General features: G+C 34.3%; 1 non-coding gene across 1 annotated transcript; it reads left to right on the forward strand.

Annotated features, from left to right (window-relative positions):
* Window positions 1-2,446: 2,446 nt before the first annotated feature.
* LOC133287529 (small nucleolar RNA R71) lies at window positions 2,447-2,552 on the forward strand. Its single transcript, XR_009748243.1, has one exon. It is a non-coding gene; the product is annotated as a small nucleolar RNA R71 (small nucleolar RNA).
* Window positions 2,553-11,756: the final 9,204 nt, after the last annotated feature.

The following is an 11,756-nucleotide window of genomic DNA, read 5'->3' on the forward strand; positions in this document are numbered from 1 at the left end:
AATCACAAAATTCAGACAAACGAGCAATCATGAAATTTACTCATGCCCATACAATATCATGCCAGAAGTTCATACAACATACTTCCAAAAATTCAATCAAGTAAATTAACTAGATTAGCACATTTAAACCTGAGAATTGCTTAAAAACATATCATTATTTTTTATTTTTTATTTTTTAAATAAAAAGCAACCCAAAATACTAACTAAAATGACTAAGAAAAATTAAAAGAGTTTAGAATATCTCCCCTGATAGAAGAATTGCAGTTCTAAGATGCAAGCCTACCATTCCCAGATTTAAAAAATTGTTGTCCTTAGCAATAATTAAACCACAAGAAGGAAGAAAAACCTGCACAATGGAACAAACAGTGGCATATATGATGAACTATAATGCGCACATTAAAACATCAGAGATAAATATACCACACAAAGTAACTAAAAATGTGAAACAAAAAAATAAACTAATATACAAAATCTCCGTCAGCAAGGAGATATCAATCATCCCTCCATGTCATCCCCTTCAGCAGCGTGGGATGACTCAGCAAATGGAGGATCTGGTGGTGCTGGACGCCTTGGTGTATGAGACCACCATTCCCAGATTTGATTCAGACCATGAATCCATGTGAGGAACTCTTTGAAGCATTGATTTTTCCGAGATAGAGTCTCGGTGTCTCTTGTCAAACTTCAGCTCCCGGTGTCTCTTCCAACATCTTTTAAAGTTTGAGGAAGCTCATTCAATTTCACTTTTAAGGTTCCATCTTCTTTGCAATCATCTGCTTTTTAGGAACCTACACCGCTACATCTTTTTCTTCCTTTAAGACTTCAAGATTAAAACAATCGTCTTTGTGAGAAGACTGTTTTAAAGAATCAAAGACATGAATAGTAATGGTTTCATCATTCATTCTTAGCTCGAGCTTCCCGCTTTCAACATCAATCAGTGCACGAGATGTAGCTAAGAAAGGTCTACCCAGCAAAAAAGGCATCTCAGCTCCCCCTTCCATGTCCAGCACCACAAAATCAGCAAGAAAGATGAACTTGTCCACCTTCACAAGAACATCTTATATTATTCCACTAGGCTTCCTTACAAATTTATCAGCAAGTTGAAGAGATGCCAAAGTAGGCTTCAACTCGATGATTCCAAAGGAATTACAAACAGAAAAGGGGCATCAAATTAATGCTAGCCCCTAGATCACATAATGCCCTGCCAATTTTGGTGTTACCAATTTCAATAGGAATATTGAAGCTCCCTAGATCAGGACGCTTAGGCGGGAACTTCTTTGTAATGATAGCACTACACTCCTCAGTGAGTGTCACCGTTTGGCATTCATGCAGCTTGTGTTTTCTTGACAACCGGTTCTTCATAAACTTGGCATAATTGGGCATATTAGCCAAGGCTTCAGCAAATGGAAGATTGATATGAAGTTTTTTGAATATATCAAGGAACCTGGCATATTGTTGCTTCTGGGCATCCTACTTGAATCTTTCAGGATAGGGTGCCATGACTCTTACATAATCAGGATTCAATTCAAATTTCTTTTTTTCAGCAACAATCGGTTGCTCTTCTTTTTCACCTTTCTGCAGAGGCTTCACAACTTTAGTAGGTTTTTCAATTTCTTTTTCAGGTTTACCTGCAGTATCCAGCTTCTCTTCAATCTCAGTAGATGGCAGTACTTTACCACTTCTAATTGTGATGGCCATGCAATCTTCCTTTGGATTGGTGACTGTGTTACTCGGGAAAGTACCTGGAGTTCTATCAGCAATTTGCTTGGCCAGCTGGCCAATTTGATTCTCCAAATTTATGATAGAAGCACTCATGTTTTTGGTATTAGCCCTAGTCTCTTCCATGAAGGCAATGGAGTGTTGAGCCATCTTTCCCACTAGCTTCTCCAAATCAGAGGGTTCCTTAGCTGGAATTGGTGGAGGCTACAGATAATTGTTAGAACTATAATCAAGACCACTTCCTTGACCTCTCCTCTGAAAATTTCTATTTCCAGAAGGGAAATTCTGATTCCTCAGACTGTTCCGTGGCGGAGATCTTTGATCATACCATACCCCATTCACATGCACTTGTTGAGGGGAGTTAGAAGATAATATAGATGAACAATCATTGGATTCATGGTCACCCTTGCAGTACTCACAAACAACTGAAGCAGCTTGGGCTTGGACACTAGAGAGTTGCATCTTGTCAAGCCTCGATGTTAGATTTGCCATTTGCTGTGATAACAATTTATTTTTAGCTAGCACTGCATCATTATTGTCCAGGTGAAGAATACCTCTCTTAGGCTTAGATGACAACCCTTCATTTTCATTGGCAGCCATTCTTTCAATCAATGCAAGAGTCTCATTTGCTCTCATCGATTTGATGCTACCACCTGTTGCACCATTCAGGACCATCCGGATTTCCGGTTTGCATCCGTTGAAGAAGATTCGGACTTGATCACCATTGATCATGGGGTAGTGAGGGCATCTCCTCATTAGATCTTTGAAGCGGTTCCAGGCTGCACACATAGTTTCACCCTCAACTTGAGTGAAATTGGTGATATCATTCACCATTTGATTGTACCTCTCCATTGAGAAGAATTCAGCAAAGAATTTATTTGATAAGGTTTCCCATGAAGGAATACTTCTCGCAGGCTGCCTCTCCCTCTCCAACCAATTCAAAGCTTTTCCTTTAAGAGCAAAAGGAAACAGTCTCAGCCGGACTGCATCATTGGACACTTGAGGATGCTTGGTCGAGTCACAGATCATCAGGAATCTGTTTATGAACCTATGAGGGTCTTCATCAACCTCTCCACCAAACTGAGCTCTCTCCACCAGTCGAATATTATCAGACTTGAGCTCCCAATTATTGTTGCCAACTTCAGGATGGACAATACTTGAATTGGGCCTATTGAATAGTGGCATCAGAATGGTATCCATGAGCGGATTGTCCGCATCATTGTTGTCTGCCATCTTGTGTGCTTCTTCAGATAGAACTCTTAACTCGTTGAATGCAAGCTTCTTCCGAGCAAGTTTTCTGTTCCTCTTTTCTGTTTTTGTAATCTACAAATCTAGTGGAAATTCTGGCTCTTTACCTTGCATACAACTCAGAAAAGAGATTGGTAACACTATTCAAGAATCACAGAAAAATCAAAAATAAAATAAAATAAAAATTCAATCTTAAAAATCAAAATTAATTGATATAAGGAACGCCAATCCCCGGCAACGGCGCCAAAAACTTGATGCTTCCCGGCAAGTATACCGATCGCACAAGTAATAAAGTGGTAAATAATGTTCGTCTCCACAGGGATTGTGATCTTATTTTAATTAATATTCCTTTAAAGAATGGATGAGTTCAAATGGTTTTGACAAATATTGTGAATTGGTGTGAATATGAGGACTAAAAATAAAGACTTGTTTTTGTGATTTTTCTGTGATGAAGAATGAGATTGTAAACAACAATGAGAATAGATTTGTAACTATGAGAAGAGTATTGTAGCTAGGAAACACTCACCATATGATCCCCGCTTATTACTTTGGATTGATTTAAAAACACTTATTTATATAAAAACTCAGATAAATATCATCTAAAATAATTAGTTAAATTCCAATCCCTTGGTAATTTAACCCTTTAACCTCAGTTGAAATCATAATCCCTTAGTAACCCCTCATGAGAATTAAGCAATGAATACGATAATTAAAACATCTGCAATTAGCATACATCTATTCATAGCATGCATACTAATCGTTATCTTACCCCCTTTCAAGATGAGAACCCCAATATTCCTATCTAGGGTTCTAACCTTCAAACTACTATCAACTATTAGAGTGATCAATTCTAATAAAGAAAATAGGAATTACGCACAAAGTAATGATAAAGAAATTTATATTAACGAGAGAAAATAAACCAATCCTTCGTAACAAGGGTTCACATAAGGTTTGTGACCCTAACTACAAAAAAGAAATAACTTAGCCAACCATATTCATGGCTAATAAATCAATATTCAATATTCAATGGGATGAAAGAATGAAAGATGATCAAGAATCCTTTTCCGAAGCTCTTCTCCTTCAGCACGACGGTCTCCTTCGGTCTAGATACCTAATTCTGTGTTGAGCCTCCTTTTTATAATACTCTTTTAGGTCTTCCAAATTTACCCTTTTGGACAAAGCAGAGTTGCAGTATCGCACGCTGACGCTCTCAGCGTTAGATCCACGCTATGGGCGTGGTTGCCTCTGAACTCCCACGCTGTCAGCTTGCTATCCACGTTGTGGGCGTGGGAAGAAGGATAGTTTTTCACGCTATCAGAGTGGAATCCACGCTGTGGGCGTGGAAGCCTCTGGTTCTTCACGCTACCAGCGTGACATCCACGCTGTGAGCGTGGGTCTTTACTTTGGCAAATCCTCATTTTGCTCCAGATTTGTTTGCTTTTCCTACAAGTTAAGCATAAAATCAGTTGAACAATTCTGAAATTGGAATTTAAGCAAAGCAACACTAAACATTGCCTTTTTAGTAAGAATTAACCCATAATCTTCTTCTTTTTGGCTTGGAAAACATCACATGCCAGAGCCACATCAAGGACCCCTTGTCTTACTGAGATTTCTTGTTTAGAGATCTTACCCCACGTTTGGGGAATGCTTATTTCAGGTTCAGGTAGTATGGGGACTGATGTCTCTGGCGGCAGGAGGCCAAAGCTTAGTTGACGATTATTGCTATTATATTTATGCTGGCATAACTGGATTAGATGTTGTTTATGTTTTCTGTCATTTATGATTATTGAGTTGAGACTTATGTTGGGCTTTGTTGCCTTAATTGGGTGAGCATGAGAGTTGTCCATGCCACTATATTGTTAGTACTTTTAGCTTGAGTTGTATAAACTGCTAGTTGGTCTGGGCTACGTGTTGTAGTTCCGTGACTAGAGACATATATATGTTATTTTAATTAATGAGGTATTTCAGTTAGCTGTCTTTTGCAATTTACATACAGGCATGGTTTTATTTAAATTATTAATTAAGCAAGTTGGTAATGATAATGACGTCATAAATGAAAAGAAAAAGATATTCCGCATTTTTTTATTAAGCGCAGCTTAATACGATGATATGATAACATTACCGGATATATACGGGGTGTTACATTATGCACCAGTCTAGACATTTGTTGCGCAACAGGGTGGTGAGCTGATACTAATCCTATGTTTTAAAGGAACAATGGATAGTTGTTAAGCATATACTCAAGTATCTTTGAAGAACGAGAGATTATATACTGTGTTACACAAACTTATAATTCCAAAGGGACATTGACTCAGGAAAGTCAACATCATGCTATGTGTTTACTCTTTATGGAAGGGCCATTTGTTGAGAAGTGTCAAACATTTGTGTGTGGTTGAATCTACTATAGATGTTGAAAACGTAGCTGCATTTGAAACTACAAAGGAGGTTGTTGGGCTTGAGAAGTTCCTTATAGATCTTCAAGTGATATCAGGTGTTGATCAACTTATCACTCTTTAGTGTGACAACATTTAGGCTGTAGCACAATCCAAAGAACCCAGGTGTCACAAATGGTAGAAAGACATAGAAAGAAAGTACCACTTGATTTGAGAAATTACTGAGAAAGGTGACATAGTGGTAACCAAGATAGTTTCAAAGGAAAATCATACAGACCATTTCACCAAGAGTTTGCCTGAACATGTGTCGAGAGACATCTAACATCTTTGGGTCTTAGGAATGTCCTAGACTTGCTTTTAACTTAGGAAAGTGGGGGTTTTGTTAGTTTTTCTTTTTGAGCACGACATTATAACAATTTAATTTTTCTAATTTTAATATATTCATGAGGTGCTATTAATCACTTTTGTGCACACAGATTGCAAACATAAAGGTCCGAATTAAGTATAGAGTATATGATCATTTGATATGTTCATGGAGGACATGATTATAAGATCTCACAATTAATGAATGGGGCAGATTATATTTACAAACTTTTTGGTTTACAAACTCTTACAAACTACACTAAGTACGACCGGTCATACTTTAATCATGCAGTGTACGACCAGTCGTACTTAGTGTAATTTGCAAAAAAAATTTGTAAACGGATCTTATCCCTTAATGAATAGGTCCATAGCTGTTAAATAAAGTTGGGTATCCTTATAAAATTTTGTTGTGAAATTACGTTCACATTGAAAGGATTAATTACAGATTTGAATAAGGTTGAGTTTCTATCATAAGGTATCAAATCTCCACTTAACAGTAGTTTTGATATTACCCTTAATCATCACTTTATTATAAATAGGTAATTAAAGGGTCATCATTCTTTGATTTACTAACGAGTGAGGCCCAATTCATTGATAGTCAATAACTCAATATTTAAGTAATGAGATTGTTCAATTACCATTATTTATGAAATAAACAATGTAGAATTTGTGTGAAATATTCTCTTGATATGTTTTAGTACCCGGATATTAAAGATGTTGTCCAGCGTATATAACCCGTTAAAGAAACTATCTAAGACAAGAAAATAATTAATTAATTGGTTAACAAAAAATTCGTCAATCAATTATTGATATTTTATAAAAGAAATACATATTTATATTAGTATTATTATTAATTTTGGAGTTCAACTTCGAGCTTTTAGAGTATATGGTAGATCATAAGGAGCGAGAAACTAAAATATTGCCCTTTATGATTATAAGGAGCCTTGATTAATATATGGTAGATCCAAGACTAGATTAAGAAAAGGAGTGAGAAATTTTTTAGTAAAGGATGACTAATGAGTTACGTAATTTTGGACATTGAATTCAAGTTTGTGAGCAAATGAAAAATTATTGGGTTATGCTCTGATTACTTAAAAGCCTTTTGAGCTTTAGTATATGAAAAAGGCCTAAGGAGACCTAGTTATGTTTGATTCCTATATGTACCAACTCTAGTCACTTGAGTTGTCTTGCTATCTGAAATAAAGAATAGTTCCCACACACCTCTTTTTTCTTTATTGAGTTATAACTTGAAAGATTTTACCATCTCGTAGTAGCTATCTACAAGAAGATTCAATGCCAGACAAGGATATTCCATGTGTTTACACTATGAAATATATACCATTTGTGTTGATGAACTATGATGATTCATTAACATCTCAAACTATAATGATCCTACACTCTGATGCAATTATTCTTTCATGTTAAACCTTATTTGACACCCTTGTTTGAAAAAAGTTCTGTTCTCTAGTTCATCACAGTAGCACATGTAAAAACATCGGACATTCAAAGCCCATGAGTTGTTCTTATTCCGGGAAGAGAAACAATGTGAGTGAACCATTGCCAAAAACCATCGCTTTGCTTGGAGTGGACTGGTATAACCTGCAACTGCAAGTCTTCAAGCACGCCTTTGACCCAGTAAAAGACAAAATAGATATAGTGGCAAGGGGCAAAATCTTGACATATTTGTATTCCCTAAACTCGTGATGGATTGAGAAACTTAAATGCTTGAATTTGATTTTCCATTATGCTAAGACTAGAGATGTTATGACCTCTTTGTTAAGGTCCTTCCCCAAGAAGAACTAATATGAAACAATGCGAAACACTAGGATTGACGACTTCAAAGAAAGAATATCAATATTTAAACATGAAACTATTATAATAATCATCAATAAACAAAAAGAATTGATTGATTAGTATTGATATATGGTCAACTTCATCTTGTTGTAACGTGGGTTGATATTCTGTGTATCTAAGCGATTGATGTAGGCTTAAAATGTGAAACAATCGGCAATGTAAGTACGGGCTTAATTAGTAAGATTTGCCTCATTTATGTAAAATTTAAAATCAAAATCGAATTTATTTAGATAAATATAATATCAATGTTTGAAGCACCTGGCGCATTAACACAATGTTACTGAACAACCATGAACTTTTTAAAGAAACATCTCTAATGCCAGATAAATGTATAATCCTTAAGACGAGGATAATGATTGGGGTGATTACTTATTACTCATTCTCCATCTATGAACCACAAAAAATCATGAGTATCCACTATGAGTTGTCACATAATGAACTAGGCCGGCCTACAGAAGCCTACGACATAGCCTATATTAAATCAGGTTTAGCCTATTAAAAATAGTAAAATAGAACAGACTTAGGATTTTAAAAAAATTTATTTAAAAAATAGGCCATAGACTTTTTTGTACATATCGAGCCAATAAGCCTAAAGACAAGCCTATATCATATTATTTATTTCAAATAAATAAATAAAATTAATATTTTAATAATTTTGAATAATAAACTATTATTATTTTAGTTATTCTTTTAATTGTTGAATGTTTAATAGGCTTAAACAGACTAACAGACCTAGACCAAAACTTTTATTTTTTAAATATAAATTAGGCCAAACTTGTAATTTGAGGTCATACAGGCTAACAAAATGATTTTTACGCAGGCCGAAATTATTTAAGCCAAAGCCTAACCTAGCCTAGTCACATCCAAGGAGAACCAGATCAGTTTGGTTTTAGGGTTACTTGACTATTTTGTCCCTACTTTTAATAAAAATTACTACTTTGTTCCTCTTTCCAATTTATATACCAGCGTGCACATTTTCTCAAATTATATAGCAATCTGCCACCGATATGTACCGAAGTAGATGAGCCATTTACTAGAATAAACGAAGGGGAAATCACTTCTATCACTGCAGAGGTGATTTTCTCCTGTCACAATCTCACCATCATTTTTTTTTATTTTTTTTTATTTTTAAAAATGATGAAACTCACCATGTTTTTGGTGCTGCAAACTCTTAAATTTTGCAGTCAAAGAAGAGTTGCAAAACCCATAAATGAAAGGTTTGGCCAAACTTTAGTTAAATAAAAGCAAATTAGTATATAATTTGAGAAAATGAATAAATTGATATATAATTTAAGAAAAATTAAAAAAAATAGAGGCAAAACGGTCAATCAGTCTGATTTCAGTTTAAACCTTATCTTGAATTATAAGTTCAATAACTGAATGGGACAAATGAGTGTTAAATTTAATAAATTGGGTGAGCTAACAAATAGGCAAGGATGGAAATATGTCGTGCTAATCCAGACATACAATAAGATCAAGATCTCAATTTTAAGTCATATAGCAGTTGAGGGAACCTCAGGTACATTTCTTTCAGACTGATTCATGGAGAATGGAAATGGGCCTAACATTACAAAACATGCATACCAAGACATCTTACTTGCATAATAAAGGACAAAAGACAAAAGAAAATTATACTGGGTTGAAAACAAAAGCAGTCTTTGCACCTATTTACTGAGATAAGAAAATCGAAAAATAAATAATTGAAAAAAGTTCAGTAAGCACTACAAAACAGAAGATATTAAAAACTGAAAGGTTTTAGCCTTAAGAGATTTATATTGCATGAATTCCTTTAAAAATTTTCAAGAACAAAGCTCAAGTTCTAGATCCAAGCTGTGTTTAAATACCATGAAAACTTCCTTTACAGTAAGGGAATAAAGGGCTATGTTATCACGGCAACTGTATAATTATCCCACTTGAATCGCCATCACCAAAATAAGATAGATCATGGATCATTTTTGCCCAGCTTATGGGGAAGCAGCGTACTATAGGTAAATTTTGCATTCTGCAACTTCCGCAGAATCTCAATTACAGTGCAAAAGTCTAGTATAGAAGCTTTCCACAAATTTAGTCACTTCATCTAAGTAGTTTAGTGTCATTATTATTCAAATACCCCCCATCCCAGATTGTGGAATAGGGCATTCATCTTGCGGATGCATTCAGGATTATCAACAAAAAAAATAAACTTTACATTTAACACAATAAATAACAAAATTCTTATTTCAGCAATCATTATCTCATCTCGATTTTGTATCATGAATAAATAATAAATTAATATTCCAGAAAGCAGATCAAACTTCTAGGGTTAAACATTATTGAGACAATTTGTATTCCAACAATGTGCCCGAAAATATCAGAAATCCAAATAGGGCGAGTTAGCTGGAACGAAATTTCCACAACCATTGGTTTGTAGAACTCCATTACTATCGCAAACGAAGAAATTGCCTCAAAACATTCGTGCCAAACACGGTTTTGGGACAGAGTGCGTTTGCTCAACAAGGAAGATACCAATTTTAACAAATCATGTTAATAAAAAAAAAAACGAATATCAGATTGAACATTGAGAGATAGTATAATAATAAATAAACAAAACATATTGAAAAAAAAGAGAGAGAGATGTTGCAGTGATAACGGGCCTGAAATATCAGAGAAAAATCAAGTTCAGGCGAGTGACACTGCAAAATTTTGATATCGCAAGATTGTAAAGATGATTGATTGAACCGTAGATTCAACAAGGTTCAATCAAGAAGCTGATCTTGCTCTTTAACTAGTATGAGTTTCAAAAACCAAAGATCTCACCGCAAAACGCAGACTCAATATTTTCAGAAAGAGAAGTCTATGATTGTGTATGACTGTGAATTGTGTGTGATCATTATAAAGGAATTCAAGCTAGGGTTTTACATGGGCTGGGCCCAGGCCCATATCCTGTTAAAATCAACAGACATACAGGCCCATTTAAAAGTCGCAGCTTTTATTCAATTATTAATAGTTAGTCATGTTAAAAATAACGTATTAATGTTTTGATTAAATTAAAAAAAAAAAAAGAATATATAAACCATAGTCGAGGTGATTAAAAGTTTGTTTGTTGGGAGTAGGAGTGTAAATAGGCTAGGCTAGGCTGGGCTTTGGCTTTGGCTTAAATAGGCCAGGCCTGTGTGAAAAACATTGGGTATGGCCTGGCCTATTAACCTGTGTAGACCCTAAATTATAAGTCTGACCTGATTTGTATTTAAAAAATAAAAGTCTTGGCCTAGGCCTGTTAACGTGTTTAAGCCTATTTAACATTCAATAATTAAAAGAATAACTAAAATAATATTATTTTATTATTCAAAATTATTAAAATAATAATTTTATTTATTATATTTTAAATAAATAATATGATATAGGCCGGCCTTGTAGGCCCGACATGTACAAAAAAAGCTATGGCCTGTTTTCTAAATAGGTTTTTTTAAAAGTCTAGGCCTGTTCTATTTTACTATTTATAATAGGCCAAGTCTGACCTAATATAGGCTAGGTCGTATGCCTTTGTAGACCGGCCTAGTCCATTTACACCCCTATGTGGGAGGACCTGTATTTTAATTAAAATTCTTAATCCTTAAATTTACAGTTGTTTGGCGTTGAAAGTTAAAATAAAATAATCCTGTAATATATTTTTTTAAGAGAATCTTTTTGAGATAAAAACTAATATTTTTAATATAAAAAATAATTCTTGATATTTCTGATATGGTAATGATTATATTACTATTATTTTTGTTAAATAATGTTCATGTTATATATATATATATATATATATATATATATATATATATATATATATGGAAAAAGTCTGCTCCTGTTATAAGAGAAGTCTCTTCTCATATAGTTCATTTTGCATACCAACTTTTTGTTCTACACGAGTGGGACTCACCCATCACTTTTTCTCTCTACTAAAAGCTTATAACTTCTTTTGCTAGAAACTTATAACTTCTTTTGTGATAGGAGAAGTTATAGGCCTATATTTTTAAGGAAAAGTTATTTATCATTTTAAAGGATACAATTTTGTGATGCATAATTGATAATTTTTTATATTATCTCTACTCCACTTTTTTTATCTTCACAATTTAATGGAGAAAAGAAAATGAAAAAAACATCAATTATGCACAAAAATAATATCATTTAATATGAAATGACACAAAATTGTGTCTT

This window comes from Gastrolobium bilobum, unplaced genomic scaffold, assembly GCF_033153095.1.
Source record: "Gastrolobium bilobum isolate Gb01-03AN ecotype WA unplaced genomic scaffold, APGP_CSIRO_Gbil_v1 utg43723, whole genome shotgun sequence".
Taxonomy (NCBI): domain Eukaryota; kingdom Viridiplantae; phylum Streptophyta; class Magnoliopsida; order Fabales; family Fabaceae; genus Gastrolobium; species Gastrolobium bilobum.